Below are 27,825 nucleotides of genomic sequence, written 5' to 3'. Positions count from 1 at the left end.
CTCTCTCTCTCTCTCTCTCTCTCTCTGTCTGTCTCTCTCTCTCTCTCTCTCTCTCTCTCTCTCTCTCTCTCTCTCTCTCTCTCTCTCTCTCTCTCTCTCTCTCTCTCTCTGTCTGTCTCTCTCTCTCTCTCTCTCTCTCTCTCTCTCTCTCTCTCTCTCTCTCTCTCTCTCTCTCTCTCTCTCTCTCTCTCTCTCTCTCTCTCTCTCTATATATATATATATATATATATATTAGCTGGGTTAAATTATCTTTTTTTTTGCAATTTCGAGCAACCAGACATGTCACTGGAATTTGAATTTACTTTTTTATTGTTCATGACGTGCTATGTTGCCTAATTGGACAGTTAAATACTAGATTGCTTGGTGAAAGTAATTATTGAAGTTATGCTTCGCTCGTCTCGTACCAATGAACCCATCACTTTATATATACATATACATATATATATGTATGTGTGTAAATCACGAAAATTAACACGTGATGAAAAATGTGAGTGTCAGACCACGGAGGACGAATTGAAACGAATTTACTTAAGTACTTTCGTATATTAATACATCTTCAGAAGGAATGATTTACAAGTCAAGTATTGGACATATATATAAGCAGGAGAGAGAGAGGTGAAGTGAGGTGAGGTACAATGAAAAATGAAACAAATTATAATATTCATACACACACACACACACATATATATATATATATATATATGTATATATGTGTTAAATTGCCATAGCATAGTTGAAACTGCCGTACCATGTTTTTGATGAATATACCACTACATAACTCTGAAGTGTGAACTCTCACTCTTAAGCGACTGACCAGCACCTTATTTGTTGATTTCCGCTTCAGACTATACTGCAAATGTTTGTCGTTGGCGATACTGCTTTAATTGCGATATTTGTTTAATGTTTGTAAATGAATTCCGAGCATTTGCCATTTAGATCCAAACAAACCTATTCATTAATGGAGAGCTTATGGTATTCATTTGTTAGACGCGGCTTTCAAGATAAGTACTTGTTTACCTGTTTGATCTTCTGTTAACTGTTATCAACGGTATTTGCAGCCTCAACTTTAATGATTCTTATAAATTGCCAAGAAATAAAGCTATTAAATCTACATCAAGATTATACCGTATAAAATTATAACGTGTTGTACTGTTATGTGAATAATATTCTGAAATTTGGGTTAAATAACTTAGTATAAATGTAGAGTCATTTATTACCAAAAGTTTATTTGATTTGATAATATTGCAGTACTTGGCAAGCTGTCCCATATGTTCAATACTCGATTAAAGAAAATAGTTTGTAATCCTTTGAGAATGAATACCTGTATTAATATTTTTTGAAACGGGTATCGTATAATTTATTTCCAAGTCTTAAATGAACGTAAGATTGGCGGATGTAATTTATTGCTGATAAATGTTTAAGTTCTTAGGTAAGCGAATTCTAATAGTGACAAGATATCGACTGAATGTTAAAATTCCCAATCGGAATGTGATACATATTATAGTCATTATTAATATGGATTTTAAGACGTGAAATCAATGTACTATATGAGGGCGAACGTGATATTGAGATTACCTGTCGAGGAATGTTAGTAATTAGACTAGCGATTTAGTAATAAGACTTCTGATTCATCATCTTTTAGTATCTGGGCTATGTACTACTTTAACCTAGACAGGGACTCCCTAGCAAGTGTGCAGATTAGGATGACAAAGGCTGTTATTAACATCCCGGGTTGATTAGGTATCGAAAACAGTATACATACACTGCTCGGTGTATGTACTGGATTATGTTCAGGACTAAAGTGTTCCTGTTGGTCAGAAAACTATGTCGTGGCCTTAGCAACTCTCCCGCGGTTGATAGGCCTTAAGCTTACACCAAACCAGATCAGGAACCGCTTTAAGAAAAGCAAGAAAGCCTAATCTGAATTAACTAGAAAAGCAAGAGGAAACATGTTAGAAAATATACAAGTGGAGTGAAATATTAATAACGGGGAAGATATTAACAGTACTAGATATATCAACACACAATAACACGCTAGATAACTTAAAGATTGAAGTTTATGGAACACGTTGTGTGGTAAAATAGGCCGGATTGTTAAAGTGGAAGTTAGAGAAATATGTGAGGGGGGGGGGGGGGAGTGTTTGGGCTCTGCCTCTTATGAAACATAGGCCTTCTGAAGGTGTAATAGGTGCCGTCTTGGATGGACCAATAGGCCCTTTGAAAGTTCATCTATTCACGTGTGTTTAAATATCTCTATCACTTGACGCTAAACACCTTTCAAGTTAACAAATCCACAAGGGCCATGACAAGGATTCGAACCTACGTCCGAGAGCATCCCAGACGCTGCCTTAAGTTGTTCAACCTTTCAAGTTGCCAATAAGCTTTTATTAAATACAGGAGCAAATACTATGTGGAGTAAACCAACATAGAGCGTAGTTATGAATTGTACAGTGGGGATAATTGTCTCAGACTGAAACCCTGATGCTTCCCAAATAATGCCTAATATTATTGTTTTTGTCTATTCTCTGCCAGGCTTTATACCGCTAGTCACTATCATTTCACTATGATGTTTATTAAATAAATTGCAATTTTATAGTATTTGTTTCTAATCACTTAACATTTATGAGCACAAACTTTTCTGACTATATATTCAGGCTAGTTGACCAAAGTGGTTAAGTTAGTAACCAATCCATTATCGAGACTGACCTCTGTATTTTTTTTTAGAGAGATTTACGTCTGTCCAAATTAGGGCAGGTGCTTGGGTTTGCTCAACTTTCCAAGATGATACATGGGGTTGTGTGTGGGGAAGGGGGGTATTTGAATATCATTGGCCAATCAGGGTTGGCCCGAGTGCCACCTTTTAAGAAATATCGGCATCTATAGCGACCCACTGCAATTTTCCTGAAATCTGAGATTGGGGATATTTTCCATAAAGTTTTAGCAGTTTCAGTGCTTCGTAATAATAACTTTTCTGAGAGAGGGGAGGAAAGAGAGGAATGTTTGGGGAGAAGGAACGAGAGATAGGGAGAATGGTGGAGAGGGGAGGAAAGGTGGGAGAGCTGAGGGGAGAGATAATGAGAGATAGGGCTGAGAAGGGGGAGAGAACGGTGGAGAGGCAAGGAGAGATGGGGAAAGACCCGGGCACAGCCGGGTACCACATCTAGTTAACAATATAAAATGAATCGATAAAATTTGTTAAAGAAAATACGTTATTTATCTTAAGACCCTATCTGTCAAACCTTAATTAGAGCATGAAATTATATATATTGTACTATTTTGGTGATGAATAAATGTTACAATGAATTTACCGATTGTCCAATTACATATCTTCGTTATACTCTTTCTCTGACAATGTTTGTGGCCATAGTTGTCAGTAATATGTTATTACAGTTGTATCTCAATTCCTTAAATATCAGTATTGGCTTTATTTCGTTACACAAGGTAGATAACTTTAAATTGTATTAAAAAAATAACTGGTCGACTACACTTGCTCTATTTTAAAAGCTCTTGTGTCAAACTTATCTATCGTTACCCAGGTCATCAGTCACACTGGATATTCCTTGGAAAATTGAGATTCCTGCTAATTCAATTATTGTTTCATAATACAATTAAAGGCAATTTATAAATAAATAATTACTTTTGCAAACAACTTATATTTCAATTATGTAGTTTGCTTATATAAAATAATATATATAATCTGAACCACATATATGAAAAAAATGTCATTCATTTTTTCATTTCATGCTTTATCAACCCCGTTATTGTGACTCATTCTCTTCTTATAAATTAATTAATTTTTATTAAAAACAATTTTTGCATCTTCTTGGGGCTCAAAACTTGCCTTAACTTCTCAAGTCACTTCTGGTGTTAAAGTCTTATTCATGTTCGCCTGAAACATTAATTCTCGAATCTGGCAAAGCACTCGTACCTTTCAAAAGTCTTGAGGCAAATTAAGAGGGTGGGCATTAGGCTGACCAGTTCACTTGTTCAAGCCTAAGTTGCTTATAGCCTCCCACCACAAAGGTCCTCTCTCTCATTATCTTCTATCGCCACCTCCTTGACACGAGGAACTTGTAAATTTATGTAGACAAGCCTTGTACTCAAGTCACCTTCATTCACATCTTTAAGGAACTGTTCGACAGAGATATTAAACTGTTAGAATCGTGAAGCTTTAACGCAACGCGCACAACAAGGCTAGTAGACGGGGCATAAAGAGCTAGAGACCTTACTTCCCCGTAGTCACTGATAGGTAAAGACTGATAGGTATATACATCAGCAGCACTTCACAAGACGAGCTATACACTGCTGCCATCTAGTGTTGTTTCCCAGTACTTCTCGGGCGCTGCCCTCACTCGCCTGATGCCATTCCCTCTTCCCGGTTCTTCTCATACACACTCACTCTCTTCGTGTCCTCACTCACACACACACACACACACACACACACACACACACACACACACACACACACACACACACACACACACACACACACACACAATGAATGGGATATAAGGGAAGTTAAGATGGAAGCGCCCTTGGGAATGAGTGACCACAGTGTATTGAACTTTGAGTACCTGGTAGAGCTAGGACTTATCTCCCCCCAAAAAGAACTAGGAATCAAAAGGCTGGCATACCGAAAGGGGAATTATGAACAGATGAGAAGTTTCCTAAGTGAAATACCTTGGGACACAGACCTCAGAGACAAGTCTGTACAGGGTATGATGGACTATGTTACCCAAAAGTGTCAGGAGGCAGTAAACAGGTTCATCCCGGCCCAAAGGGAAAAATCCGAGAAGCAACAGAAGAATCCATGGTATAATAGGGCATGTATGGAAGCGAAGAAACTGAACAAAAAGGCGTGGAGGAACTTCCGGAATAACAGAACACCAGAAAGCAGAGAGAGATACGAGAGAACCAGGAATGAGTACGTCAGGGTGAGAAGAGAAGCAGAGAAAAATTTTGAAAATGATATAGCAAACAAAGCCAAGACCGAACCAAAGCTACTCCACAGTCACATCAGAAGGAAAACAACAGTGAAAGAACAGGTATTGAAACTTAGAACAGGCGAGGACAGGTATACAGAGAATGACAGAGAGGTGTGTGAGGAACTCAACAAGAGGTTCCAAGAGGTCTTCACAATAGAACAGGGTGAGGTCACTGTGCTAGGAGAAAGGGAGGTAAACCAGGCGGCCTTGGAGGAGTTCGAAATTACGAGAGAGGAGGTCAAGAGACACCTGCTGGATCTGGATGTTAGAAAGGCTGTTGATCCAGATAGGATCTCACCATGGGTACTGAAAGAGTGTGCAGAGGCACTTTGCTTGCCACTCTCCATAGTGTATAGTAAGTCACTAGAGACGGGAGACCTACCAGCAATATGGAAGACGGCGAATGTGGTCCCAATATACAAAAAGGGCGACAGACAAGAGGCACTGAACTACAGGCCAGTGTCCTTGACTTGTATACCATGCAAGGTGATGGAGGAGATCGTGAGAAAAAACCTGGTAACACATCTGGAGAGAAGGGACTTCGTGACAAATCGCCAACATGGATTCAGGGAGGGTAAATCTTGCCTTACAGGCTTGATAGAATTCTACGATCAGATGACACAGATTAAGCAAGAAAGAGAGGGCTGGGCGGACTGCATTTTCTTGGATTGTCGGAAAGCCTTTGACACAGTACCGCATAAGAGGCTGGTACATAAGCTGGAGAGACAGGCAGGTGTAGCTGGTAAGGTGCTCCAGTGGATAAGGGAGTATCTAAGCAATAGGAAGCAGAGAGTTACGGTGAGGGGTGAGACCTCCGATTGGCGTTAAGTCACCAGTGGAGTCCCACAGGGCTCTGTACTCGGTCCTATCTTGTTTCTGATATATCTTGTTTCTGATATATGTAAATGATCTCCCGGAGGGTATCGATTCATTTCTCTCAATGTTTGCGGACGATGCTAAAATTATGAGAAGGATTAAAACAGAAGAGGACTGTTTGAGGCTTCAAGAAGACCTAGACAAGCTGAAGGAATGGTCGGACAAATGGTTGTTAGAGTTTAACCCAACCAAATGTAATGTAATGAAGATAGGTGTAGGGAGCAGGAGGCCAGATACAAGGTATCATCTGGGAGAGGAAATTCTTCAGGAGTCAGAGAAGGAAAAAGACTTGGGGGTTGATATCACGCCAGACCTGTCTCCTGCAGCACATATCAAGCGGATAACATCAGCGGCATATGCCAGGCTGGCCAACATACGAACGGCATTCAGAAACTTGTGTAAAGAATCATTCAGAACTTTGTATACCACATATGTCAGGCCAATCCTGGAGTATGCAGCCCCAGCATGGAGTCCATATCTAGTCAAGGATAAGACTAAACTGGAAAAGGTTCAAAGGTTTGCCACCAGACTAGTACCCGAGCTGAGGGGTATGAGCTACGAGGAGAGACTACGGGAATTAAACCTCACTTCGCTGGAAGACAGAAGAGTTAGGGGGGACATGATCACCACATTCAAGATTCTGAAGGGGATTGATAGGGTAGATAAAGACAGTCTATTTAACACAAGGGGAACACGCACAAGGGGACACAGGTGGAAACTGAGTACCCAAATGAGCCACAAGGACGTTAGAAACGCCATGTGGGCCATGTGATGCCATAGGGATATGACAGGCTTTCAAGTGGGTAAAGAGCACTTCAAGTTCAAGTTCAAGTAAGTTTATTGAGACAAGAAAAAAATACATCTCAAAGGGATAGAGTAGCTTAGGCTATTTCTACCCCCCTGGGTTAAGAGCACTAACGTGTATATAAACAGGGTTCTGAAAATGCCCAAACGGGTCAGAACCCATAACAATGGGGTACAAGCCGGAGAAATTTCGGTTTACAAGGTATATACGGACGGAGTGCTTTGGGTATCGGGTTGAGGATGAGATAGGCTACCAGACCATATTATTGAGAGGATGAAAGGGCATCAATTTAAACAAGGTCTGCTTGGTGTGGGCCAACAGAGAGGGTAGATTTATAAGGACCCGCCTGTATGGGCCAACAGAGGGCTGGATTTACGCGGGATCCGCCTAGTATGGGCCAACAGGCGTTAATTTATAGCAATTTCGTTCCTTTCATAATCTGCCCTTTCCTCATTTTCACTCCCTTTCCTCATTTTGTTCACATCCTCATAATGCACCAAACTGTGCATTATGAGGATATGACGTTAAAATTTGTTTCAGCATTTACGTTCTTCTGTTCCTCATTTCTCCAACATTCAACACAGACATACAAGCCGAGTAGGGTCTAAAATCTGAGAAAAATGTGGACTCTTCTACGTCATCGCAACTCTTTTTAAACTTAATCTAATCTATCCTAACATAACCTAGCCTAACAACCTAATCTATCCTGTCCTAGCCTAACCTATCCTAAGCTAACGAAAATAGGGAGATAAAATTATGTTTAATGTATGGTTTAGACAAGGTGAATGACGTCATAGTGTTCATTCCGGTACAGGTTTTAGATCCTTCAGTAAGAGTCTGCCTCTCATTGATGTAAACAAAGCGTGACGTCACGCGCATTACCTCCACAGGGGGCGACTGTTTTGTAAATGGGTTTTAGACTAAATATGTCTTAGCCTATTTTCGTGTTTAAGTTTGATAGCATGTGATGCCTGGTGGTATGGAAGCGTCAGGGGCAGTCAGTGTCGGCACCAGTGCCACCTTTTAAGAAATATCGTCTCCTATAGTGACTCCAAGGATTTTCACGGTCTGAAATTAGGTATTTGTTTTCTGAACATTTTTTAATGTTTTGTAATATAAAATTACCTGAGAGAGGAAGAGTAGGGGGAGGGAAGGAGAGAGAGGGGGGGGGGAAGAGGGGTGGGAGATTGGTGAAGGGAGTGGGGAAGAGAAGAGACGTGGGGGGCGGGGGGGGGCAGAGAGGGGAGAAGTAGACCCGGGCACCACCGGGCACCACCTGGTACCTATTCTAGTCATCAGTAATAATCGTATAATCATGTTGTATTTATTGGAGTTCGCATTTGTGCATTTAATTTTAAGTTAACAGGCGTTACGCTAAATTTCATGTGAAGCTTTGCAGTTATATGTCAAACAAAAGCTAATGAAATGCGTAGAATATGATCCAGACTTAAATATTTGTTCAACTGGTTGAATAATATGAATATACGCAATAACTGAAATAAGCTGAACAAATTGCGTACTACTAGGCTACATATTAAATTAAAGTTGTTTGATTCCATGGGAATAATTTAAATTATTCGGCGATATTTTATAATCGATCTCCAGCCACAGTTCTGCCTTGGGGAGCTGAGTACAGGGATGTACTCAGGGATATATATATATATATATATATATATATATATATATATATATATATATATATATATATATATATATATATATATATATATATATATGTGTGTGTGTGTGTGTGTGTGTATGTAACAATAACAATTGTATAAATAGCGTCAAAAGATTGTTACTTGCTTAGTTAAACAAACTATGTGGTTCAGTTCCTGAACCGATTATGTGGCCTCTGTAACCCTTTCCACCACCGCCCACGGGATGGGAATGGGGTGCATAATAAAGACATTGAATAGATCCCTAGCCACACAAGTGTAGTTGAGAAAGAGCCACACTTATATACGTTACAAATAAGCGTACGTCTGTATATTTATGTTTATTACGCAAGGGGGATATTTAAATATGGCTAGATATTCACTCAATTGTCCTGTTCACAAGTAAGCCTAGCTTATATTTACTTATATATACTGTGTATATGCTTATATATACACAGTCAGACACAAAAAATAATTTAGGCCTAGGATTTAATTCACTACCTGGTGGATGGGCTATTGCATCTTAGCATTTTATTACCTTTCCACTTAATGCAAACAGTGAGTTATTGGCGTAGCCTATTATTAATTCAGTTATGTAGGACCAGACAACATAATTATAAATAGATGTTGAAAGAAGCTGCAAAGACCCTGAGTAATACCTCTAGCTCTGATCTTTCATGATTCACTAACAAAACAGTTGCCCAGTTGCTGGATGATAGACATGAAACAGATCTAAATTGTTCTGAAACTTCGACATACGCAAAATAACATAATTTCGAGACATTTGAGTATAATAATGAGGGTGAAATATATGTTCCCAGATTACCTCCTAACTAGATTAGATCTCAGTACAGCTTTCCAAGATAAAAGAAGTAGGCTAAGGTTTTGCCTGTGTACAGTAACTAATGTACTTGACAAGCGGGCAAGGTAACCCCCGAGGAGGTCTCTAGGACAGTGGCCAAATTTTGTGCTCAAGTCAATTCTCACTTTTAAAGGCACCGCTAAAATATTTCTGATTTCATCCTTTTACCTCTTCTCTCCTCGCTTACATTACCACCTCGGTTACATTTATCAACCACTTCCTTCGATGCTTAGAAAAGAGAACGTTGGTTCTTGGTTCTTGTGTTAAAAGTCATAGTTTGCAGGAAGACTGATGCTGGGGGCCCAAGGGACTCGTCTACCTACGTGTAGATAATGCTGACCAACCCACACACACTAGAAATTGAAGGGACGACGACGTTTCGGTCCGTCCTGGACCATTCTCAAGTCGACTGTCAAAATCGACTTGAGAATGGTCCAGGACTGGACCGAAACGTCGTCGTCCCTTCATTTTCTAGTGTGTGATTTGATCAACATATTTCAACCAAGTTATTGTGACTCCTCGTCCGCGTAGATAATGTTGCTCTGCTACACCTCGGCTTGGAATACCTTTTTAACAAGACTCTCATCTTCGGCTTCGACCACCTAACCAGTTGGTTAAATTATATAGGCACCCAACCCCAGGGTCTCCTAGCTCGATAATCCGAGTTTGCGTCCCTCATTGAGCAATATTAAAACAATTATAATAATAAACATAACATTAATAAAAATTGGACTTCAGAAGGTATTATTGTATTACTGAATTTCTGTGTGGAAAATTTTAATTTTAAATGTTTGCATTTGGAAAATGTATTTTTCAACATATTTCCTGCACGGGTCTTAGTTTGAACTCATTGTAAGTGCACGGAGCTTTGGAAATGAAAATGCTGGATTTAAATGAGAAGAGCAAACAATACGTGCGTGCGGGTCCTGCCAAAAGTACACAGCGCCAGCGATTAGGCTCTCCAACGCATGCTCGACTAAGCAGGAGCAGCGAACATTCTTGGGCGCACAACTGATACTGTCACCCCCCCCCCCAACCCACCCTCGCTGTAGTTACGGGATACCGGCTGTTGTATGCAAATTGTGTTTTTGTTGTGTGTGGTGTGTGTGTGTGTGTGTGTGTTTGGGGTGGGGGGAGGGAGGGAGGAGAGATGTGTTGATGTTAGGCTGTACAATATGAATTGTGTTTTGTAGTGTGTGTACTCACCTACTTGTGCTTGAAGGGTCGAACATTTGGTCTTAAGCCCTGCCTTTCGACCATCATTCAAGTTCAAGTATATTTATTGAGACAAGGAAAAAATACATCTCAAAGGGATAGAGCAGTTTAGGCTATTTCTACACCCCCCTCCCCCTCGACTATCATTCGTTCAGTGCCGTGAATTATTTACCTCGTTTTTTCTTATCACATTTATATTTAAAGCTGCGTGTCGAATTGGCTTAGAGAACTTCCTTATCTAGTCTGTTCAACTTATTTACGACTCTTAGACTGAAAAGTTATTTCTGATATCTCTGTTTCCAATTTTGTCCTCTCATTCTACTGTTCCAAAATTTTAACATTGCTTCTATATCTACTTTGTCAATCCTTCTTGGTATCTTGTACGTCGTTATAATGTCTGCCCTATTCCTGCTTTCCTCCAGTGTAGTCCAGTTCCCCCAGAGTTCTTCAGTCCTAAGAGGACTGAAGAAAGTCTTCAGTTCTCTTAGCTTAGGAACGAGCCTTGTTACAATTATTTTTTAGTTTTTTTTTTACATTTCTTTTAATTCTGGACCATCTCAAGTTTTTTTTATTTCTGTAGGTAGGAGTTCCATGCTGGGGCAGCATACTCAGTAATAGGTCTCGCAAAGAATGTATAGACAGAATGTCTTCTGAATGCAGCGTTCAGAAGAGATCTTTGTTCAAGTTACTGGAGGATAACTGGACGTTTGCCAGTATATGCAGCCGTCGTTATTCTGCTGACGCGTGATTAAAGGTTGTATGGTTTTGGATCCAGAGTTATGTCCACTCTTAAGTCTCTCCTTTTCAGTACTTGAAAGTTGCCTTCCTTTCATATTGTGCTGCACTTGAGGTCTTCTTCCTTCTCCAATTCTCATCCTCATAACCTTGCATTTGTCATTAAAGTCTAGTAGCCATTTCTCAGACTCTGGATATTGTTTTGTCGAAATGTAGTGCTATCCTCCTTAGTTTTTAATCGGTTCATTAGCTTAGCATCGTCGGCAAATTGGATACTAATGAGCTTCCTGTTAGATCGTTTGCATATACAGTACAGTATTAGGAACACGATGTGCCCTAATACTGACCCTTGAGGTACTCCACTCATTACCTCCCTCCATTCTGACAATTCTCTTATTATAACTCGTTGTCTTCTTGCTGAAAGATACTTCTTCGCCCACTTTCCTACTTTTCCCATTGCACCAGCCTGGTTTTCTAGTTGCACAGGAATCACTTGTGAAAAACAGAGTAAAAAGCTTTGTGGCAATCTAGGAAAATGCAGTCCTTCCCCTCTCTCCTGTTTGATTGTTGTCATCTTGTCATAGAACTCTAATTAATAGGTCAAACAAGATTTTCCTTCGCGGAATCCATGTTGATGTTTGGAAACACAGTTTATATGTTCAAATTGTTTCACAAGCCTTCACTTAATTAGTTTTTCTAATGTCTTACAGGAAATACTTGTTAGTGATACCGGTCTGTAGTTCAGTAGATCATGTCTTGCTCCTTTTTTTGTATATAAGTACCACATTTGCCACTTTCCAAATATCAGGAAGTTCCCCCATTTCTAGTCAAGGAGTTGCAGACTTTAGCAAGGGGTACACACAGTGCTGCAGCTGCCTCTTTTAGGGTCCATGATGGGATCTTGTCAGGGCCTGTGGCTTTGATCTCATCCAGCTCCTCTTGTTTCTTGACTTCCTCTCGTGTCACTTCTGTTTCGACCAGGCTTCTGGTCGTGCCTGTTGCATTAAATCTGGGGCGGCTCTGGTTCTATCATAAAAACTTCTTGGAAACTTTTATTGAGTTCTTCACTCACTTCTTTATCATTCTTTGTGAGGCCTCTTTCTATTTTGTGTAGCCTAATCACGTGTTCTTTACCGACATCTTCCTCCTCATGCGGTATACTGTATAATAATTTTGGCTGGTTCTTGGTCTTCTGTGTTATATCATTCTCATCTTGCTGTCTCCGAATTCCTATGTACTGGTTCCTTTATCTCGTGTATATATTGTGTGGTTTTTCCAGGGTTTTGTGCTCCCTGTATTTCTTCCATATACGTTTGTCTTCTCCTTTTTATTTCTAACCATTGTCTGTTAAACCATCCGGATTTTTTTCTTTTGGATCCTTTATCCCATAAATGTTAATATCTTTATCTTAAATTATAAATCTTAATCAATTTATCTTAAATCATAAATCTTGATCAATTTATCTTGAATCATAAATCTTAATCCCTTTATCTTAAATCATAAATCTTCTTTCGGCTTTTTTGTATTGGCTCGTTATGAAGTCCAATATTTCTTGTGTTTCTCTTAGTTCTATTTCCCATGGTACACTCTCGAAGAGTTCTTTGACCTTCTGGAATTCACCTTTATGTAAAGCTAGCCTTCCACTCCCTCTCTTCTCTTCCTCTTGCCACAAACTTCATAATAACTATAAGGTTAAATACCAATACACAGTGGTCACGTACTCCATTTAACATTTCAAGCTCAGTGTCCATTTCGCTTTGTGTTAAAACTAGGACCAATACTGCTCACCCTCTTCTGTTTACTGCTAAGCGAAAGGCGGCATCAAGTGAAAGGAAACGCTGCCCAAACTCTTGTGTTCTGTTGCAGGAATTAAACCCGAGACCTTTCGGCAGTGACCCGGATACGCAGACTACTGCGCCACAGAACCCATTCACTGAACCAACAGCTAGGACGTGATTAACATCATAATGGTTACGTTATAAATTCACAAACTGCAATTTGGAAACCTGCGCAGCTCGTGAAACGCTGATCTCATTTCCCTATATCAAGAAAATGGAATAAAAATATTATAGTTTATGTTCATTAGTCACCTATGGAATTTTGCGCGTGGGTTGATGTCTCTGAAAAAAAACCCAGATCATACTGTAGCCTGATGCACACCTGGCAGTTTGAAATGATGTATAGTTCATATCTAATACATAATACATAAATTACAGACCGCGGGGATGAATTTACAAGTATGTTGAGTGTCGGTAGGGACCCAGGATGAATAATATTTACCAAAGTCGAACCATTAATTTTGGAGATTAGTTCAGGATATCAACACGTCAGTGGTATGTCACTGGCTTCTGTGGGTAATGGCGGTTACGGGGGAGGGGGTATTTTTGGGCGAGGGTGGGCCATTTGGGGGGCGATGTGGTGGTGGGGGGGAGGGGCAATGATAGTGTTCTAATGAGGGAGGATGTGGGGGGGGCGGCGGGGGACACCTGGAGGTAAACGGTTGGGCAGTGATCACACAAGCTCACAAGGAAAACCTAAATATATGCCCACGTAAACAGTTACATCAACTTTGTCATCAAGGTCAAGACGAAACTTAAGATGACTGAAGTATTTATTTTTTATTATTAACACATTTAGGTACATCTGTATTCCCTAGACTATATGAAGGGGAGTACAGTGTGTCAAAAAACTAGCTATGTGATGCTAAAAAATCCCCATCACACATGATGGTTAGTCATACAGAGACATGTGATCAGTAGTCTGCACTGGCAGAATCTGGGTGCATTATGAGGATATCAACACGAGAGTGACGCAGGTTCGAATCCTCGTCACGGCCCTTGTGGATTTGTTCATTTGATGCATCACGTTAGTGTGATTTCTGTGTGTAACGAGAGTGAATAAAGTAATTGCAAAGCTCCAGGTACCTCATGCCAATGGGTCTGAATGGTCTGATAACTGGGCATTCGGTGATATAGTGTGTGGTATTTGATATAATATATATATATATATATATATATATATATATATATATATATATATATATATATATATATATATATATATATATGTCGTATCCTAGTAGCCAGAACGCACTTCTCGGCCTACTATGCAAGGCCCGATTTGCCTAATAAGCCAAGTTTTCCTGAATTAATATATTTTCTCTAATTTTTTTCTTATGAAATGATAAAGCTACCCATTTCATTATGTATGACGTCAATTTTTTTTATTGGAGTTAAAATTAACGTAGATATATGACCGAACCTAACCAACCCTACCTAACCTAACCTAACCTATCTTTATAGGTTAGGTTAAGTTAGATAGCCGAAAAAGTTAGGTTAGGTTAGGTAAGTTAGGAAGTCAAAAAACAATTAATTCATGAAAACTTGGCTTATTAGGCAAATCGGGCCTTGCATAGTAGGCTGAGAAGTGCGTTCTGGCTACTAGGTACGACATATATATATATATATATATATATATATATATATATATATATATATATATATATATATATATATATATATATATATATGTCGTACCTAGTAGCCAGAACTCACTTCTCAGCCTACTATGCAAGGCCCGATTTGCCTAATAAGCCAAGTTTTCATGAATTAATGTTTTTTCGTCGACCTAACCTACCTAACCTAACCTAACCTAGCTTTTTTTGGCTACCTAACCTAACCTTACCTATATATATAGGTTAGGTTAGGTTAGGTAGGGTTGGTTAGGTTCGGTCATATATCTACGTTAATTTTAACTCCAATAAAAAAAAATTGACCTCATACATAATGAAAAGGGTAGCTTTATCATTTCATAAGAAAAAAATTATAGTAAATATATTAATTCAGGAAAACTTGGCTTATTAGGCAAATCGGGCCTTGAATAGTAGGCTGAGAAGTGAGTTCTGGCTACTAGGTACGACATATATATATATATATATATATATATATATATATATATATATATATATATATATATATATATATATATACATATATATATATATATATATACTTTATGAGAATTCACAAGGTCTTCTCTGAATACTCATTATTCTATTCTCCGAGGCTATGGGTCCCAACAATTGCACCAGAGGTGGTGTGTTCAGTAGTTGGACGAGTATAAGCTGCACATGGCTGCTAATTAAAACATTGATATATTTAAATTACTTTTATAATTACAATAAAATTACAATTACAATTGCATAAAATAATCGGGAAATTTTATATTCCCTAAATAAGAGGGAGGAGGGAAACCTCTGGTATAGAGCTCTGTGACTCGACAGTACCACATGATTAATTAATTCCCAGCCGGCGAATAGTCTATCTTCTATCCTCTGGCCAAACAAGTAGATAGATGTACGAGGCTCACACCTGGTTATCGTGACGGATCATATGATGGAACGCCATACCTGTTAACGTACATTCATGATAGTTACAATACTTTCCCCATTTAACAAATTAGGAAACAATTTAATTTAAGGAGAGGTGTCCTGACTTTGAAGATAAATCAGTTAGTTTAGAGTATATGATTTGTCTTACTGAATACCTTACGCGTTCCCGTGTGAAGATATCAAGGGCATATAGGCTAAGAGATATTGGATTATCTTGTTGAGCAATTGTTAAATTGCCCAAGACGATTGCAATTGTTGAAGGTGTAATCGTCTTGAGCGTTTATGAGGAGGACCTCGAGGGGGGGGGAGGGGGTGCCTGAGGCTGTATGGTGAGAAGGGGGGGGGGGTTTCGAGCGCTCAGTGGAATAATAGGAATACATAATAGCAAATGTTTTTTTTTACAATATTTACGATTAATAACAAGTTGACAGCTCATTAAGAGTAATTAATTACACTGTAGCTGGAGGCTAACAAACGTCCACCTGAAAATTGCTCTTCCTAATTTTGTTTACAAGTTCAGGTTTTAATCCGTCCAAGTTATTTTTCAGCATAGTGGGTTTTTTTTATGCGCTCATGGCACTGTGTTACCTTGTACCGAGGTCAGTATGTTAGCGGTTCTCTGTCTCGTTAACCAGCTTCCTGCCATCCCTCTTCGTCTCGTTAACCAGCTTCCTGCCATCCCTCTTCGTCTCGTTAACCAGCTTCCTGCCATCCCTCTTCGTCTCGTTAACCAGCTTCCTGCCATCCCTCTTCGTCTCGTTAACCAGCTTCCTGCCATCCCTCTTCGTCTCGTTAACCAGCTTCCTGCCATCCCTCTTCGTCTCGTTAACCAGCTTCCTGCCATCCCTCTTCGTCTCGTTAACCACCTTCCTGCCATCCCTCTTCGTCTCGTTAACCATCTCCCTGGCATCCCTCTTCGTCTCGTTAACCACTTCCCTGCCATCCCCCTTCGTCTCGTTAACCACCTTCCTGCCATCCCTCTTCGTCTCGTTAACCACCTTCCTGCCATCCCTCTTCGTCTCGTTAACCATCTCCCTGGCATCCCTCTTCGTCTCGTTAACCACTTCCCTGCCATCCCCCTTCGTCTCGTTAACCACTTCCCTGCCATCCCTCTTCGTCTCGTTAACCAGCTTCCTGCCATCCCTCTTCGTCTCGTTAACCACCTTCCTGCCATCCCTCTTCGTCTCGTTAACCACCTTCCTGCCATCCCTCTTCGTCTCGTTAACCATCTCCCTGGCATCCCTCTTCGTCTCGTTAACCACTTCCCTGCCATCCCCCTTCGTCTCGTTAACCACTTCCCTGCCATCCCTCTTCGTCTCGTTAACCAGCTTCCTGCCATCCCTCTTCGTCTCGTTAACCACTTCCTTGCCATCCCTCTTCGTCTCGTTAACCAGCTTCCTGCCATCCCTCTTCTTCTCGTTAACCTCCTCCCTGCCATCCCTCTTCGTTTCATTAACCTCTTCCCTGCCATCCTTCTTCGTTTCGTTAACCACCTCGTTACCGTCACCAAAGCCATCTCGTTATGTGATATATCTGGCCGACCATTTACCATTCTTAAACTAGACCTCGCGGAAGGTAAAGAAGATTTAAGGCTCCATTCGTCGCGTTTGGTTCAAAACACCATTTGGGCCAGGAGCAGTAGTTCTTGTTCTGGCCGCGGGTGGTGGCGCTGACTCCCGGCCCACGCTGCCTGCCTCGCCCTCTCTTTGGTTCTCTTGCCCTCTCTCTGGCTCTCTTGCCCTCTCTCTGGCTCTCTTGCCCTCTCTCTGGCTCTCTTGCCCTCTCTCTGGCTCTCTCACCCTCTCTCTGGCTCTCTTGCCCTCTCTCTGGCTCTCTTGCCCTCTCTCTGGCTCTCTTGCCCTCTCTCTGGCTCTCTTGCCCTCTCTCTGGCTCTTTTGCCCTCTCTCTGGCTGTCTCGCCCTCTCTCTGACTCTCTCTGGCTCTCTTGCCCTCTCTCTGGCTCTCTTGCCCTCTCTCTGGCTCTCTTGCCCTCTCTCTGGCTCTCTTGCCCTCTCTCTGGCTCTCTTGCCCTCTCTCTGGCTCTTTTGCCCTCTCTCTGGCTGTCTCGCCCTCTCTCTGACTCTCTCTGGCTCTCTCGCCCTCTCTCTGACTCTCTCTGGCTCTCTTGTGCTCTCTCTGGCTCTCTTGCCCTTTGTCTTTGACTCTGTCACTGTCTGGCTCTAGCCATCTCACTTGACAATACACATGAGACAAACCGTCAAGGCATATTCACTGTGTCACAAGCGACAAGCACCATCCCCATAGACCCCTCAATCGCCTCTTCTCCCGTCTTGTAGAACAGTGGAATCTGTTGAGGACATCTTCAGAGTCTTCACGGTCTTCTTCAAGGTCTTCGTCACAGTCTTCAAGATCTTCTTCACGGTCCTCTAGGTGTGGTCTTCGTTGTGGTTTTCAAGGTGTTCTTCAGAGTCTTCATCACGAAGTTCACGGTTCACAGGCAGCTTATAGTGTTACTGTGACAGGCGGCGCTCACCGTCTTCAACTGTTCCCATCCAGGAGTTTACCGAAGTTGGGTCCTAATATCATCCTCTAAGTGCTATATAGTTGTAATGGCTTGGTGCTTTCCCCTGATAATTCCGTCACTCCCTCCTCGCCCTCCCCCTCCCAACTTTTTTCCCGCCAACTCACACAGACTTTAGGGTAAACTCGCTTATAAGACTCAAGTTTCCTCTAAAAATGTACCCGCCACGTAACTCTTATTCCACAACTTTTTTGCTCCCGATATGCTAAGTTATATATATATTTTTTTGGTCGGAAGGGGGAAAATATTCTTTCAAGTGTTGGGGTGGACTTTGGCGGTAAATATTGTAACGATTGGAGCTGGGACACAATCACCAAGAACAAAGACATCCAGATGTGAAGAGCCTCCACTGCTCAGCGAGTGTCTATTGCTCAGTGAGTGCCTCCATTGCTCGACGAAGGCCTCCGCTGCTAGACGAAGGCCTCCGCTGCTAGACGAAGGCCTCCGCTGCTAGACGAAGGCCTCCGCTGCTAGACGAAGGCCTCCGCTGCTAGACGAAGGCCTCCGCTGCTAGAAAAAGGCCTCCGCTGCTAGACGAAGGCCTCCGCTGCTAGACGAAGGCCTCCGCTGCTAGACGAAGGCCTCCGCTGCTAGACGAAGGCCTCCGCTGCTAGACGAAGGCCTCAGCTGCTCGACGAAGGCCTCCGCCCGATTTGCCGCCAAGACCGTGATATGGTAGGGGAGATGATTGAACGGGGCATCTGACCTACCCCTTCAACTGGGCGGATTCCAGGATGGAGAGAGAGAGAGAGAGAGAGAGAGAGAGAGAGAGAGAGAGAGAGAGAGAGAGAGAGAGAGAGAGAGAGAGAGAGAGATTACAAAGCAGAGCCAATTACCTAGGTAACTTTCCTAGTAAAGCAGTCTGCCAGTTAGGAGAAATAACTAGAGATCTAGCTAACCAAAATGGGCAGGAAGTTAACTGGCTAGTTAGCGAGCCAACGAATGCGTGAAAGCAAGTAGCAGCCCAGAGATACCTGTTAACAATCTTCTTAAGCTGGAGGGAGGCCGGGCTGGGCCGGGCCGGGCTGGGCTGGGCCGGGCCGGGCTGGGCCGGGCTGGGCCGGGCTGGGCTGGGCCGGGCTGGGCCGGGCTGGGCTGGGCCGGGCTGGGCCGGGTCTAGCCAGGTTGTTTCCAAAAAAAACATTTGATTGGGATGAAGAAATTTCCACAGTTTACGTTGTCGCATGTAACAATAACAGCTGAGCCCAGACAAGTTAAACGAGGCAATTAACAATCAAGAGCTGGAGGCAGGCAGTGAGTGGCTGTGTTGTGGAGCGTCGTAATGTGATTATCAGCGAAACGCAGCTAACTGGCTGTACCTGTAATTACCTTTCTTTCCTCTCCCTCGTAAATGTAATTTCTTAAATTTGCATAAGAATGACCGAAAGAAACAAAGAAAGGATTGAATAACAAATGACAAATTATTTAAAGAAAATGCAATTTTATAAATGATTAAAATTTGTGTATCTATAAAATTGTGTGTGTGTGTGTGTGTGTGTGTGTGTGTGTGTGTGTGTGTGTGTGTGTGTGTGTGTGTGTGTCAGAGATTGGAAGTCAGATGCTTGGGATTAGCCGCCCCAAACTTTGCAGGGTGACTGGTGGGGTGTCTGGGAACAATCACAGGTTATCCGAGATCGATTCCCGTCCCCCATCGCTTTCTTTCATCCTAAATACCAGACGCCATCCTCACTGAAGATTCATACACCATACGTAGACAGTAGTGTCCTCACCTGTGTCAAATGAGCTCCAGTTGGAAGCAGGTTGACAAGGTACGGTGATGAGAAGAGTCTGTAGTGATGGTGGTTACTGTGATGAAGATTGGGGTGTAGTGTGGATCAGGCCTACGGCACCCGAGCACCGCCGGGTAACCACGCAAATATTCTTTTAACGTGTTGGTGATCTTAATTTTCCGGTTGCACATGTGTCAATCTTTTGCAAATGCAGTGTTATCAGGAATTTATTGATGGAATATAATCATCGGTGCGTGCATGTGTGTGTGTGTGTGTGGGTGTGCGTGCGTGTGTGTTTGTGTGTATTCACCTAGTTGTGCTTGCGGGGGTTGAGCTTTGCTCTTTCGGCCCGCCTCTCAACTGTCAGTTAACTGTTACTAACTACTATTTTTCACACACACACACACACACACACACACACACACACACACACACACACACACACACACACACACACACACACACACACACACAATCCGCACATGATAGAGCCCAGTAGGCTCAGGAATCTGTACACCAGTTGATTGACGGTTGAGAGACGGGACCAAAGAGCCAAAGTTCAACCCCCGCAAGCACAATTAGGTGAGTACACACACACAGGAAGCAGCTCCGAAACAGCTGTCTAACTCCCAGGTACCTATTTACTGCTAGGTGAACAGGTGCATCAGGGGGTGAAAAAAACGTTGCCCATTTGTTTCCACCATCGCCGGGAATCGATCCCCGTATCCTAGGATTACAAATCCTGAGCACTGTCCACTCAGCCATCGGGTTGAGGCACACAGACACACACTGTCTTTACACCAGGCTGTGTGTGTGTGTACTCACCTAGTTTTGCTTGCAGGGGTTGAGCTCTGGCTCTTTGGTCCCGCCTCTCAACTGTCAATCAACTGGTGTACAGGTTCCTGAGCCTACTGGGCTCTATCATATCTACATTTGAAACTCTGTATGGAGTCAGCCTCCACCACATCACTTCCTAATGCATTCCATTTACTAACTACTCTGACACTGAAAAAGTTCTTTTTAACGTTTCTGTGGCTCATTTGGGGAGTCAGTTTCCAAATGTTCAGTTTCCCTTGCGCGAGTACCACTCGTGTTAAATAATCTGTCCTTATCTACTCTATCAGTTCCACTTGAGGATTGTGTATGCGGAAACGTGTGGGGTCCAGCTTGGGGAGAGAAGTGTGTTCTTGCTCGCCTTCAGAGGAGGGCGCCGTCGAAATTCAATTATTACCCCCCGGGGCTCCCTATGTCCCCACAAGTAGTGATGCAACCCAAACTGACCATTATTCCCAAGTGCTCTCTCACGGTCTCGTAAAAATTGATGGTTTTGTGCAACAAAACTACGGTCTTTGTGTGTGTATGTGTGTGTGTGTGTGTGTGTGTGTGTGTGTGTGTGTGTGTGTGTGTGTGTGTGTGTGTGTGTGTGCGTGTATGTGTGCGTGTGTGTGTGTGTGTGTGTGTGTGTGTGTGTGTGCGTGTGTGTGTGTGTGTGTGTGTGTGCGTGTGTGTGTGTGTGTGTGTGTGTGTGTGTGTGTGTGTGTGTGTGTGTGTGTGTGTGCGTGTGTGTGTGTGTGTGTGTGTGTGTGTGTGTGTGTGTGTGGTGTACTCACCTAGTTGTGCTTGCGGGGGTTGAGCTCTGGCTCTTTGGTCCCGCCTCTCAACCGTCAATCAACAGGTGTACAGATTCCTGAGCCTATTGGGCTCTATTATATCTACACTTGAAACTGTGTATGGAGTCAGCCTCCACTACATCACCCCCTAATGCATTCCATTTGTCAACCACTCTGACACTAAAATAGTTCTTTCTAATATCTCTGTGGCTCATTTGGGCGCTCAGTTTCCACCTGTGTCCCCTTGTGCGTGAGCCCCTTGTGTTAATTAGCCTGTCTTTATTTTTTTTGAGATATATACAAGAGTTGTTACATTCTTGTACAGGCACTAGTACACGTAGCGTTTCGGGCAGGTCCCTGGAATACGATCCCCTGCCGCGAAGAATCGTTTTTTCATCCAAGTACACATTTTACTGTTGCGTTAAACAGAGGCTACAGTTAAGGAATTGCGCCCAATAAATCCTCCCCGGCCAGGATACGAACCCATGACATAGCGCTCGCGGAACGCCAGGCGAGTGTCTTACCACTACACCACGGAGACTGTTCTACCCCATCAATTCCCTTGAGAATCTTGAATGTGGTGATCATGTCCCCCTCACTCTTCTGTCTTCCAGCGAAGTGTGGTTTAATTCCCGTAGTGTGTGTGTGTGTGTGTTTTCTGGCATCCGCCTTTATGGAAGGGGGCCTCGTAGCCTGGTGGATAGCGCGCAGGACTCGTAATTCTGTGGCGCGGGTTCGATTCCCGCACGAGGCAGAAACAAATGGGCAAAGTTTCTTTCACCCTGAATGCCCCTGTTACCTAGCAGTAAATAGGTACCTGGGAGTTAGTCAGCTGTCACGGGCTGCTTCCTGGGGGTGGAGGCCTGGTCGAGGACCGGGCCGCGGGGACACTAAAGCCCCGAAATCATCTCAAGATAACCAATCTCAAGATAACCAAGGTCAGGCTTCCACTCTTCCTCTTGCCCCAGCCTTTATAACACGTACACAATCAAAGAGCAGTAAACAATAGTCACGCCCCATTGGCATTTCATGCTCAGTGTCCAGTTCACTTTGAAGGCTACATTCAGTCTTACGTGTTTGCTTCCTCCTCTTTTGCGTGTCTCCTTAACATGTTGTGTTAGGAAATTCCTTTCTGCAACTTCTACCAGTTTTGCTCTCCATGTCTCTTTTCTTCATATCTAATGAATCCCAATCAATATTCCCACGATTAAAATCTCCAATTACTAGTAGCTTTGTTCTCAACCTAAGGGATACCTGGTTGATGGGGTTCTGGGAGTTCTTCTACTCCCCAAGCCCGGCCCGGGGCCAGGCTTGACTTGTGAGAGTTTGGTCCACTAGGCTGGTGCTTGGAGCGGCCCGCAAGCCCACATACCCACCACAGCCCGGTTGGTCCGGCACTCCTTGAAGGAAACAATCTAGTTTCCTCTTGAAGACGTCCACGGTTGTTCCTGTAACATTTCTGTTACAGGATAATTCACTTTGTATGATATTTTTGCAATCTCTGTTTGCATTCTCATATTCTTGTCTAGATATTTCACGATTCTCTGGAGGATTGTAAATGACAGCTTTTTAACCCAGGAAACAACAGTATCCTCTCGACTGTGTCAGACTCCGCTGGCTCTGGCATTTATATAAGCCTTCAGCCACTTTTTATCTTTTCCTCATAAATTATTTCCTGTGACATAGTTCGCATTATTGGTGTCCACCTCAGAACTGATGATCTCTTCAAGCCTACTCTCTCTTTTTTGTCCAGTAGTGTCACTTCCCGTTCTTTCTCTTCTTGCTATCACCCAATCACTTGGGCTGGACGGTAGAGCGACGGTCTCGCTTCATGCAGGTCGGCGTTCAATCCCCCGACCGTTCACAAGTCGTTGGGGCATCATTCCTTCCCCCTCGTGCCATCTCAAATCCTTATCCTGACCCATTTCAAGTCCAATTTAGTCGTAATTGTTTGGCTCTTTGTCCTGATATTTCCATTCCATTGCTATCTGGTCTTATCTAGGGAATAGTGCATTACTGAATATTTTAGTTTCGTCCTGTAATCTCTGTCTATCTTCATCTGTCTTGATTTTTCTCATAATTTTTGCATCATCAGCAAACATTGAGAGAAATGTGTGTGTACTCACCTATTTGTAATCACCTATTTGTGCTTGCGGGGATTGAGCTCTGGCTCTTTGGTCCCGCCTCTCAACTGTCAATCAACTGGTGTACAGATTCCTGAGCCTACTGGACTCTATCATATCTACATTTGAAACTGTGTATGGAGTCAGCCTCCACCACATCACTTCCTAGTGCATTCCATTTACTAACTACTCTGACACTAAAAAAGTTCTTTCTAACATCCCTGTGGCTCATTTGGGTACTCGTTTCCACCTGTGTCCCCTTGTTCGCGTCCCTCCAGTGTTGAATAGTTCATCCTTGTTTACCCGGTCGATTCCCCTGAGGATTTTGTAGGTTGTGATCATGTCCCCCCTTACTCTTCTGTCTCCCAGTGTCGTAAGGTGCATTTCCCGCAGCCTTTCCTCATAACTCATGCCTCTTAGTTCTGGGATTAGTCTAGTAGCATACCTTTGGACTTTTTCCAGCTTCGTCTTGTGCTTGACAAGGTACGGGCTCCATGCTGGGGCCGCATACTCCAGGATTGGTCTTACATATGTGGTGTACAAGATTCTGAATGATTCCTTACACAGGTTCCTGAACGCCGTTCTGATGTTAGTCCAGCCTCGCATATGCCGCAGACGTTATTCTCTTTATGTGGGCTTCAGGAGACAGGTTTGGTGTGATATCAACTCCTAGATCTTTCTCTGTTTCATTAAGTACTGCATCTCCTATTCTGTATCCTGTGTCTGGCCTCCTGTTTCCACTGCCTAGTTTCATTACTTTGCATTTACTCGGGTTGAACTTCAACAGCCATTTGTTGGACCATTTACTCAGTCTATCTAGGTCATCTTGTAGCCTCCTACTATCATCCTCTGTTTCAATCCTCCTCATAATTTTTGCATCGTCGGCAAACATTGAGAGGAACGAATCTATACCCTCTGGGAGATCATTTACATATACCAGAAACAGTATAGGTCCAAGGACTGACCCCTGCGGGACTCCACTTGTAACGTCTCGCCGTTCGCGAGCGCTATGTCATGGGTTCGTATCCTGGCCGGGGAGGATTTATTGGGCGCAATTCCTTAACTGTAGCCTCTGTTTAACGCAACAGTAAAATGTGTACTTGGATGAAAAAACGATTCTTTGCGGCAAGGGATCGTATTCCAGGGATCTGCCCGAAACGCTACGCGTACTAGTGGCTGTACAAGAATGTAACAACTCTTGCAGGTGATGAGTCACAATAACGTGGCTGAAGTATGTTGACCAGACCACACACTAGAAATTGAAGGGACGACGACGTTTCGGTCCGTCCTGGACCATTCTCAAGTCGATGACTTGAGAATGGTGTCATTCAGAATCATGACAGTGCTCATTGTCATGATTCGACGGCACTGAATTCATTCGACGGCACTGAATCATGACAGTGAAATCATTCAGAATCTAGACATCGACTTGAGAATGGTCCAGGACGGACCGAAACGTCGTCGTCCCTTCAATTTCTAGTGTGTGGTCTGGTCAACAACTCTTGTATATATCTAAAAAAAAAAAAAAAAAAATCTGAGACCTCACCCCTCACACAGGCTCGTGTGTGTGTGTTTACTAGTTGTTTTTTTGCGGGGGTTGACCTTTGCTCTTTCGGCCCGCCTCTCAACTGTCAATCAACTGTTTACTAACTACTACTACTATTTTTTTTTTTTTTTCCCCACACCACACACACACACACCCCAGGAAGCAGCCCGTGACAGCTGACTAACTCCCAGGTACCTATTTACTGCTAGGTAACAGGGGCACTTAGGGTGAAAGAAACTTTGCCCATTTGTTTCTGCCTCGTGCGGGAATCGAACCCCGTGTGTGTGTGTGTGTGTGTTTATTCTTGCTCGTGTCCACTTATTTGTGTCTATAGAGTCTAGTTTAAGTCCTTGAGTCCTGTCTCTCCAGTTGTCAAATACAATGAATCTCGACCTACTATTCTCCCGGCATGAATACTTCTGAAACTCTGAATGGAATTACTTTAGACCTCCCTCATCTGAGTCGCTCCGTTTTCTGTTTTCCGTTTAAAACGGGTTATCCTGATAAACAATGGCAGATGTTCTCTAATCCAGGCGCCAAGCCCTATGTTCATGAATGTAAACACCTTCACATACGACGCAACTGATTACGTTCGAACCTTCTCGAATATTGCTCCGCTGTCTTCCTGTGTTCGAATTGCACCTCAGCAAGTCCTTTTACCAAAGGTACTTCATTCACAGGTGCTCCACCGTCCTCAGCAACAAAGGCTAAATGTTCATTCCATGCACCCGCTAAACTCCCGCCTGTTTAGGAATGAAAAATGCTTTCCACACGATTCTTAGCTGGTGTAGTTCGAACACGTCTCGAAGAATGCTTCGCTGACAACCTCTGTTCGAATTGCAACTATGTAAATGCTTCACTCACGTACTTTATATGCAAATAATTGCTAACAGAACTTAAACATCTAACCTAACTTACATCATGTGAAGTGAGGGGAAGGAGTTGTTGGCCGCCGCTTTAACGAGTCTAATCTGTGGACAGGTTGTTTGACTAATACGTCTTATTTCGTACGTTATGGTTCCCTCAGGAACATAATACAAAGTACTGTGAATAGTAGCACCATACAAATAATCAAGTTTCTATGGATCGGTAACTTAGGTTAGGTGTCCTGAAAGATATTATTAATAAGAACGTTATCCTTACAGACAAAAATCAGAAAATACAATTGATAATTTATTAAAGAAACAAGAAACAAACAATTTAAAAACAAGAAACCGGCCAACCTACTCATGAAGAACTCCCCAAACACCAAACAGAACGTCTTGAAGGAAACCAACGTCGTCTATGCCTTCACGTGCCCCCTTGGGGGACTGTCAGCCCCAAAGATCTCAGTATATAGGCAAGACAACAACGTCTCTTTCCAGGCGATTAACAATGCACAAGCAACAGGGCTCCATTAAGGAACATATAATCTCTTCTGACAACCAGACCATCACCAGAGAAGTCTTAACAAACAACACAGAAATCATCGATGGATACAGCGATAGCAGGAGACTCGACATCAGCGAGGCACTACACATCAAAACGTCAACACCAGCAATCAACAGCCAATTAATGCACAACTATATTCTACCCACTTCAAGACTCCGAGCCAACGTAAAAGCAGCAAGAGAATATGTAATATGTGTAATATTACATATTCTTATTATTCTCATTATTATTATTAGAATATTACATATTCTCATATTACATATGAGAATATTAGTAATATGGGCCAATAGGCTTTCTGTAGCTACTTTGATTTTTATGTTTTCATATCCAATTTTTACCCAATGACTATTTTTTTTTTAAACCTAGAAGGGGTACCACCTCTGGTGCAAGTGTAGGGACCCATAGCCTCGGAGAAGAAAATAAAGAGTACTCAGAGAAGACCTTGTGGATCCTCACTGAACACTTTGATATTTTCTTCTCCTACCACCCCTATTCTTTGATTATAATTGATTATATATATAATATATAATATATAATATATAATCCCTCCATTGAATATATATATATATATATATATATATATATATATATATATATAAACACAAAGTGGAGCAACCTTGCAACATATACCCTGCAGGGAGAGCACCAGGGTCGTACCCCAGACTGTGAACCTTTGCTCATCTAGAACAAGACATTGTGTGTGTGTATATTTTTAGGAGTTTAGCCTTTACCGTTTTCAGCTTGCAATACAAGTTTTCCCAGGTGGAAGGCCCAAGCGGTGCGACGCCCTGGAGGGGCAGGCGAGTGTGTCATAGGCGAGGCAGAACCCAGGAGCTAAACTTAACCTTTGGTGGGTCGTGTTCCTGGGGTATCTAGTAGGGGAAGGGAATGGACTCCGTACACAGCTTCAAGTGGTGCGCGCGTGTGCAGGTGTGGCAGGTGTGGGAGCAGGTGTGTTGGAGCAGGTGTGGGCACTGGCACCCTTGGCACTGTACCCCCACACGCTAATGGGCATAAATTGAGCAAACAACTCGAATTAAATAGACCGAAGCTGTGAACAAAACCTGTTGATAAGGCAACGTTGTTACACACTGAGGGGTGACACTGAGGGGTGACACTGAGGGGTGACACTGAGGGGTGATACTGAGGGGTGACACTGAGGAGTAACACTTAGGGGTGACACTGAGGGGTGACACTGAGGGGTGACACTGAGGAGTAACACTGAGGGGTGACACTGAGGGGTGACACTGAGGAGTAACACTGAGGGGTGACACTGAGGGGTGACACTGAGGGGTGACACTGAGGGGTGACACTGAG

General features: G+C 42.8%; 1 protein-coding gene across 3 annotated transcripts in view; it reads left to right on the top strand.

Moving 5' to 3' along the window:
• Positions 1-27,825, top strand: part of LOC123773324 (immunoglobulin superfamily member 10) — a 398,237-nt gene that overhangs the window by 550 nt on the left and 369,862 nt on the right. The gene's annotated exons all lie outside the window — the stretch shown is intronic.

The sequence above is a fragment of the Procambarus clarkii genome, chromosome 10, assembly GCF_040958095.1.
Source record: "Procambarus clarkii isolate CNS0578487 chromosome 10, FALCON_Pclarkii_2.0, whole genome shotgun sequence".
In the NCBI taxonomy this organism is placed as follows: Eukaryota; Metazoa; Arthropoda; class Malacostraca; order Decapoda; family Cambaridae; genus Procambarus; species Procambarus clarkii.
This window is presented reverse-complemented; position numbering and strand designations above follow the sequence as displayed.